Consider the following 9,592-nt stretch of genomic DNA (forward strand, 5'->3'; position numbering starts at 1 on the left):
GGGCAGATCATATGTGTTAATTGGAAACGTCCATCTTTCAATTTAAGAATTTTTCTTGAGTCCACTTAAGGCGGACCATATTGGCAAAGTATAATATTTCATCATCTTCTCTTTCTTAATTGGCGTAGATTACGCGAAATTATGGTGGCAATTAGATATTCCAAGCACGGTAGAAGAGGTGTTGAGTCGCTATCAGCTGATATGTAAACAAAGCCACAGCTGAGAGGTGTTACTGTAGAAACGTCAAGGGGAGGTTCTATTGGAATCCAAAATGGCCGACTTTTAACCGGAAACTGGTTGCATTGTATTATTTTCTAAAAATTAATGGAAAAGTTGTCMCAAAAATATTGGTTATATATAAAACTGTAATATATTTTCAAAAGAAAATATTTTTATTTTAATATATATTTTTAAAGATGAGGGCAATATGAGCAAATACATGAAAAATTAAATATTTTATTTATGCCTCGTTTTAATTGTGGTAAGTTCACCACAGAAAAATGTTATGAACAAATAAGCAACCATGCCGAATGGTGGGGTCCAGAAAATGCCCATTCACTGCCATAATCATAACAGGTTTTTGCAAGACAATTTGTTTTAATTTATTTCATGGAACAATCCTTTACTATCGTTTATTTAGTTATTTGGATCTGGAAGAAGTGTTTGGAATTTCCATTGGGAAAATAAATAACAGATCGATTTATTCCAATAAAAGTACGAAAAAATTAAATATGTCTTCGTTAATATTCCTGCGTAATGGGTCCGGTGTTGTTCCAATTTTATGATTTAAGAGATGAAAAAGCGATACGCGATGCTGTGAAGTACTCAAATGTAGTTATCAATTTAGTTGGTAGTGAATTCGAGACAAAATTTTAAATTCAATTACGTGCTCGTGGAAGGTGCACGTCCCATTGCTAGGTAAGCTAAAATTAAACTTTATTTCAGAAGATTCACCATGTACTTTTTATTTTATTTTTTTATAGAATCAACAAAGAAGCTGGTGTTCAAAGTTTAATTATTTGTCTGCCTTAAATGCTAGTCCTAAAACAATGAGCTTTATGCTTGAGGGTGGGTAACTTTTTGAGAGCAAATACTACGGTGAATGTGCTGTTCGGATGTTGCAAAAACTATTGTCAATTGCGCTAAGTATCCCGATAAAGCTGTTGGGTAGGTTTGAGCAAAATTGAATTTACATACCATTTTAGTATGCTAAACACTCAACACCCAACTTGCAGACCAAAGCGTTACCAGCTTAGCGAATTAATTGGAACCAGTCAATTAATCGTGTTGTGCGCAAAGATGAAAAATTGTGGGGATACCGTCTTTAAGACATGCGTTGCGATCCTACCTTCCTATTGAAAGTCAAGTTCACTGAGCTTATCTGTCCTGGACAACCTATTGGTGATCTACATATTGGAGAGGAACGTATCGATCGCGAATGTATTACCGATGTCAGTTGACCTCCATGGAAGAGAAAGTATCATGGGAATTGCGACCATATCGTGCTRCGCAATGTTATGATGCCAAATTGGGAGAGTGGGGGAACCACTTCCATCAAACCCGATGAAACATCGGGAAGAACTACGTATGTTTGCATAAAGCTACTATAATGGTAACAACGCTAATAACAACGGCCAAGAAAATAATAAACAACACTCATCAACCAAAAGTTGGTGGCGTTGGTGGCCAAGCAGCGATTTGAAAAGAAACATTTGCAAATACGCGAATTACAATTCGTCTTTACATCTAGTGAATTATTGTCGATTATGAACCATGTGGAAATTGATAATTAACTTTAAAAAACAAAAAAGTGTAATTTGATTAATAATGAACCGCTATTAAAAAATAAGGAATTTGAGTTGTATTTTGATTTTGGCCAAGCAAGTTATTATCGATTAGGATAATTTCAAATGGAGTATATTTCGAACAACCATTTTTTTTCAAATATTATGCCAGTATTGCTATTGAGCATGGCTAAATAGTGGTGGGCAAGCTAATTTAAACTACTTTTCACTACTATATAGATATTGCAAACTCAAAAAATAATTCCTCTAAGAATCCTTTTTTTATTATTTAAAAACTTAGCTTGAAACTAAAAAAATAATATGGTAAATCTAACGGACTAATTATTATGATATGTAATACTAAATTTTTCGACAATAGTTATCTTTTTTGGTCCACTCATTATCAAAAATAATTTCCAGTTTGTTCATGAATAAGTTAACTAAAACGCTTAAAAATATATAGCATATTAATTTATATCAAGAAGATATAATTAAATCTTTCGATAACAGCATTAAATTTCATTCTATAAGCAAAATTTAAAATAGTATTTATAAATGTATAAACATAGTACTGTAAATTTATAATTTAATAATAAGCATTTTTGCTTTACGCAACCCGTTTTAACCTCTCGCCAACTTTATTCACCAGAGGTGGCCATGATGTTTTTATTGTGAACGTACACTTGGGGGTAGGTTAAGGACTGTGAATGGCTCTTTTACTACGGTGAATGGGACTTTCCGTACTCCCTTGTACCATGATTCCAAGCGTAGCCAGGTTCTTCTCCACCTGGTCCTTGCAACGGAGTGGAGCTCTTCCTCTTCCTCTACTTCCCCTGGCGGGTATATGATCTAGCCAGCGTAGCCGCTGTCTTTTAATACGCTGAACTATGTCAATGTCTTCATATATCTCATACAGCTTATCGTTCCATCGAATGCGATATTCGCCGTGGCCAACGCGCAAAGGACCATAAATCTTTCGAAGAACTTTTCTCTCGAAAACTCGCAGCATCGACTCATCAGTTGTTGTCATCGTCCAAGCCTCTGCACCATATAGGAGGACGGGAATTATGAGTGACTTATAGAGTTTGGTTTTTGTTTGTCTAGAGAGGACTTTGCTTCTCAATTGCCTACTCAGTCCGAAGTAGCACCTGTTGGCAAGAGTTATCTTGCGTTGGATTTTGAGGCTGACATTGTTGGTGGTTTTACGCTGGTTCCAAGATAGACGAAATTATCTACAACTTCAAAGCTATGACTGTCAACAGTGACGTGAGTGCCAAGTCGCGACTGCGACAAATGTTTGTTTGAGGACAGGAGATATTTCGTCTTGCCCTCGTTGTTTGTGTTGATTGCTTGTACAGTCTGGAGAAAGCAGAACTAACGGCGCTGGTAATGAGGCCAATGATATCAATATTATCGCCATACGCTAACAGCTGAACACTCTTATAGAAGATGGTACCTTCTCTATTTAGTTCTGCAGCTCGAACTATTTTCTCCAGAAGCAGGTTGAAAAAGTCGCACGATAAGGAATCGCCTTGTCTGAAACCTCGTTTGGTATCGAAAGGCTCAGAGAGGTCCTTCCCGATTCTGATGGAGCTTTATGTGTTGCTCAACGTCAGTTTATACAGCCGTATTAATTTTGCGGGGATACCAAATTCAAACATCGCTGCATAAAGGCAGCTCTTTTCGTGCTGTCGAAAGCAGCTTTGAAATCGACGAATAGGTGGTGAGCGTCGCTTCTTCTTTCACGGGTCTTTTCCAAGATTTGGCGCATGGTCGAGTAGAAAATCCTTCGGTTGTCTGTTGTGATTATAGCTTCTCGACGTCAATGCTTCCCTGTGTTGTTGACGTTCGTTTTTTGCTGCACTGAAGCGGGTGCGAATCGTGTCTGCAACAAGATATTGGTCCGAGTCGATGTTAGGACCTCGGAGCGGATGCACGTCTAAACCACTGGAGACGTGTCTTCCATCTATCACAACATGATCGACCTGGTTGGTGGTTTTTCGATCCGGAGACAGCCAGGTAGCTTGATGTATCTTCTTATGCTGGAATCTAGTACTACAAATAACCATATTTCTGGCCCCGGCGAAGTCGATCAGCCTCAACCGTTTGGGGATGTCTCCTCGTGGAAGCTGAATTTACCGACCGTGTTCTTAGGCTACCCGGAGGATACTTGGTCAAAGATCGTACGTCGTGAGCTGTTTGAGCCCTATATAAAATAATCGTTTCTTGCCACTCCCAAGTAAATGGCGATCAGAGAACTTTCCTCGCTTGCGTAATCTTCTACACATGACTTCACCTTATATTCTAAATACTATATATCCAATCCACTTAAGACGGCCCATATGTGTCGTAAAGGTCATGTTACATATTTATGACATACTAATATATATGTTCATATAACATATCACTGGTGGTATTAACTTCCTCAAATTGATGGAATTAAAGTTATGATAAATAGTTTTTTGCATTGATTACGTAAATATGGTTTGTATCCATTTCTTTTCCTTTTGATTGGTTATTATATATATATTATACATATATTCAGCCGTGATGACTACTAAATAAAGATTCGATGCATTCATCTTTATATTCTTCTAATTCTTTTTTGATGGTATTTTTATATGTGACATCGTTTAGACATAAAATTTCTTTTTCCTGTATATTTAGTTCTGTTTGACTTACATTCGGTATGGGTTGAATGTCTATTGATAGATTGATATCTTTAGTAAAACTAATTTTTTGTAATGTTTTTCTCAACCTTGACAAACTCATTGTGTGAATTGATTGGGTTTCTTTCTAATTTGGCTTCTATTTCTTGACGGTCTTCGTCGTCCATGACACCATAAATATATTTAAGACCTGCCCTATTATATTACCTAATTCTCTTTTCTCAATTCTATGATGTGGAATTACTCTAAATTGTCAACTATTTCTTTATACAATTCTTTATAGGTATGTATATCCAACTTCACTTTTTTTCGGTTCAGAAAGGGATATCCATTTGCGGGATTGAGATCCACGATTTCTATTTAGGCTGTGATGACAGGATGGGCTTGCAAATTATGATGATGTATAAGAATTTTAACATTTCATATTATCTTTATGAATTATTTTGATTCTATTTTAACTTCCTAAATCTTCTATTACTACTCGTTTTTTGTACTTGGGGATTAATTTATTTCTTTCCCCATTGTTTAAATGAGTTAAGCATCTACCCACTCTACCCGTGAAAACTGGCGCGCCCTAATACAACAGCGCAATTCACCACAACTAATGACACCACTCAACAGAACTCACCTTACATCTACATTATTCAACCCACTCAACAAAAAAGATGGGAAAAAGGGAAAGCGGACCACATTCGTTTTTACACACTGTCGATACTTTTCGCCATCACATTCGCCACATACAGTTCGATCATCAACTTTATATACATTCTGCGCCACGTCAACACTACCTTTGGCTTGCAGCCGCCCGCGCCGACTTATACCGACCCAAACCATTGGAAAATAATTCGAATCGAACACAATTTTGTATAATATCGCAAAGAACCACTTGCTAAATAAATAATTATTAAAGATATATTGTACTTTTCCTAAAAACACACTGTTTTTCCTTTTAAACCCTCGCGCGGGTGTGAGAGCCAATTGAAACATTTAATACACTGGTTTGCATTCCCCAATAAATTGGGTCAACATTTATTCATGGTCCTTCGAGCTTCACAGAGAGGCACTATGAGCTGCAGTAATATACGTACATACATATGTACATATGTATATGCATAAAAGTGTGGTGACAAACTAAAAGCAGAATAAACTACATAAGTGCAGTGACCCAAGCAAAAACAAAACAAACAGTGACAAAAAACAAAATCAATTTCGGCAACAAAGTGAAATGATACAAAGTGCAGAAACGAACAAAAGCAAAATTTACAAAACTGTACAAATACAAAAAAAACATAAAATCGGGTCCGAAAACTAAAAGCGCCTAAACAATAAAGTCAACACAAAAACAAAACAATCGGGAGCGAACAAGCAAAAAAGGCTACAAAATACTAAACAACAAAAATGTTAGGTATACCTATAAGTGGCTACAAACTTTAAGGAAAGACGAGCARTGGCGAACAAAAACAAAAAAAAAAAAAAAGAAGAGCACAAGTTGTGTGGCAACAAAAAAATATTTTATATATATACGTACACTTTCATATGTATACATACATAAAACCATAACATTATGTTCAAAACCAAAAAACGAGGTGACAATTAGTTACATTTTTAAAAGTACAAATAGCAAGAAATATTAAACAAATTACTGTAGGTGAAAAAATAAATAGACCTAATAAATATTGGAAAAAGAAATCAAAACAACACCACACAGAAATCAGATAGAATTTCTAACAAAATACAAGCGTTCACATCCGAATAGAGAAAACATACGTCATGCGAACTATGCAGAAGAGGGCATAAGCTTAAACGAATAGTTTAAGAAATTAAATATTAACGAAAGGAACAACTTTGACAGATCAAAAAGACTCTGTACAAACTGTTTGTCCCATACACATAATTTTAAAAATTACAGAAGCAAATTTTACTGCTTATATTGTCGTAAAAGACACATTTCATTGCTTCATTACAGCACATATCCAATCTCACCCTATAAAAGCGCTTATAAATCAAGAACCACAAGTTTAATTGCAACCAGAAATCCCGAAAACCGAATTATAAAAATAGCCAAGAGACACCATGTTGCTCAAATGCACAAAAAGGTCAAACGCTGAACAGCGAAGCACAAGGTGGCTAGTTACTGAACCAGTTACCACCATACCAACTCAAGTTGAGGACAAATATCCTAATTCACAATTAAGAAAATTGCAAAGGTTAAGGAAACTTCCAATAAAAAACAAAACTATAAAAGATCGGTATTGTGAGCACTTTTCAAAAGCCACAACTACTCGATCAAATACTGGCCGGTACGTCGTACGACAACCATTAGAGCCCCCAATTTTCCATTACCCAACATAAAGGTAGAAAAAACAAGTTCAGATTCTCACACACACACAAAAACACAAATATACGTTCGTAACTTTTCGACCCCGCAGAATGGCTTTCGCCAATAATGATACAAAAATCCTGCTTAAAAAATCTCAAGATATGTATGTACTAAACATGAAATTAGTGCATACGCACTTAAATATAAAATATGAAGAAATTGTTTCCGAAAGTCGAAAAATCTACACATTTACATACAATATTGCCCCATAGAGGCTTACGTTTTCAAGATTAATAAAATTAAAAAAAAAAAAGAAATTAAGGGATACTCCCAATGCGATACAGTAGCGCACCTACACTTTCAAAAGTCAATGGTCCCTCTTATCGCATCTATTCAAGCGCGCCTCATATGAGTAGGTTAAGGGAATCAGCTGCATAAAGCTTCAAATTAATTATGAAGAATTCTCTTCTCTAAGAATCAAATCCGTTCTCCATTCACGGCCATTCTCTCGCAAGACCCCTCTAAATCATAGTCCTAAATCTAGGGCTAAGGAGTACCCATTCTGGCCCCATCTGAGCTAGGCGTGGAGTTACTATCCTTTAAAAGGCAATAAGCCGCAGAAACGGCAAATAATAAAAAAATAGTTTAACAAGCCGATGGTAACGAAATTTGAAATAAGAACACGAATCTTAACCTATCAAGAAATAACCGCAAATATAATAACCCAGGATGTTTAAATGAGTTAAGCATCTACCCACTCTACCCGAGAAAACTGGCGCACCCTAATACAATAGCGGAATCCACCACAACTAATGACACCACTCAACAGAACTCACCTTACATCTACATTATTCAACCCACTCAACAAAAARGATGGGAAAAAGGGAAAGCGGACCACATTCGTTTTTACACACTGTCGATACTTTTCGCCATCACATTCGCCACATACAGTTCGATCATCAACTTTATATACATCCTGCGCCACGTCRACACTACCTTTGRCTTGSAGCCGMCCGCGMCGACTTATACCGACCCAAACCATTGGAAARTAATTCGAWTCGAACACAATTTTGTATAATATCGCAAAGAACCACTTGCTAAATAAATAATTATTAAATATATATTGTACTTTTCTTAAAAACACTGTGTTTTTAATTTTAAACACTCACGCGGGTGTGGTTTGTATTCCCCGATAAATTGGGTCAACATTTATTCAGCCATATATTTTCATATATAATGTATCCTTTTTAATAACTTTTTGGAAGCCTTTTCTTGTTGTAATGTTCTAGCATTTTCTCTTATGCAAACCGCAACACATTTTTCATATTTTCGTGAGATTCTTAATTAAGTAAAATATTGCAAGATTGTTTACCTGTTACTAAATGCGTTATTTTTTTATAGTGTTGTACTCTTCTGGAAAGTTTTGAAAGACTATACTGGCAGCGATCACCAATTCATATCCTATCTCATACGAACAGATAAAAATCCAGCAACGACGAAAAGAAGAGAAACACGTAAATGGAACGCTTCCAAACTGGACTCAGAAAAGCTCCTTGCGGTCATAGACGAAAACCCAAAAAAATACCGTGCAAGTTGCACAGCTAGTCTGATTACCCAATCAACTCTGAGCACCATCACTGAGGCACGTAAAATAGCAATGCCCAAAATAAAAGGCGAACATCGAYAGGAAGCAGTTTACTGGTATACGGACGAAATCCGAAATCCGAAATCTTAGATAAACCTGCCTGTTCAAAAGACGACGATATAGAAGAGCTAGATGGGCCTGATGGGATACCAGTAGAAGTGTTAAAACTAATCGCTATATAACGCCCCACTTACTTCTATCCATGTATAATGCATGTCTGAAGGAGGGCATGTTCCCAGAAATATGGAAGAGACAGCATCTAACCCTAACAAGCAAAAGCAAAGGAGACCGAAGAACACCATCATTATTCCAACCTGTATGCATGCTAGACAAAGCAGGAAAGCTACTAAACTGTTTAAACCCCGCATCATAACCGCATCTTTCATGCTGGAGGACTATCAGAGCGACAACATGGCTTCATACCAGGCAGGTCCAACCTCGGAGCTGTGGAAGACGTCGTGCGCAGCGTGGCGGAAGCTCATCGAAAGAACAACTCTCGAAGCCAATAGTCCTCCTCGCAACAATTGACATAAGAAATGCGTTCAATAGCGCAAAATGGCAAATATGATCGACGCACTAGAAAGTTGCCCCTCTACTTGATGAAAATAATCCGAAACTACCTTAAAGACAGAGAACTACTGTACGACAAGAGGGACGGCCCACAAAAAATAACCTCTGTGGCAGCATAGGGATCAATACTTGGATAAGATCCATGAAACGCCAGCTACGACGAATTTTAAACGTTGAAATGCCTGACGATTGCGACCTCGTTGGCTATGTAGACGACATCGCCGCCGTCAAAACCGGTTGGACGCACACGGCCTCAGCCTAGCTACAGAAAAAGCATAACTTATCCTGCTCACTGGGAAACACATCCCGCTGGAGGTAAACATGCAAGTTCATTCAGAAACTATTCAAACGACGAAAACCCTAAAATACCTAGAAATAAGAATGGACAAAAAATTGGCGTACTGGCCTCAAATCCAACATTCTGCAAAAAAGTGAGCCAATATAACCATGTCGCTATCAAGACTTATGACAACACCGGAGGCCCACTTGCTTATGAACACAATACTTCAGTACGGTAGTGAAATATGGTTCGATAGACTAAAGGTATAACATATTCGGAAAATGCTTGCTAAATTGAAGAAGACAGCAGCCCTGAGAGTCGCCT

The 9,592-nt window shown here is 37.1% G+C and overlaps 1 pseudogene; it reads left to right on the top strand.

Annotated features, from left to right (window-relative positions):
* The first annotated feature begins 744 nt into the window (after positions 1-744).
* LOC108966340 lies at positions 745-1,599 on the top strand (annotated as a pseudogene).
* Positions 1,600-9,592: the final 7,993 nt, after the last annotated feature.

The sequence above is a fragment of the Bactrocera latifrons genome, unplaced genomic scaffold (assembly GCF_001853355.1).
Source record: "Bactrocera latifrons isolate USDA-ARS-PBARC rearing strain unplaced genomic scaffold, ASM185335v1 scaffold_1590, whole genome shotgun sequence".
NCBI classification, from domain to species: domain Eukaryota; kingdom Metazoa; phylum Arthropoda; class Insecta; order Diptera; family Tephritidae; genus Bactrocera; species Bactrocera latifrons.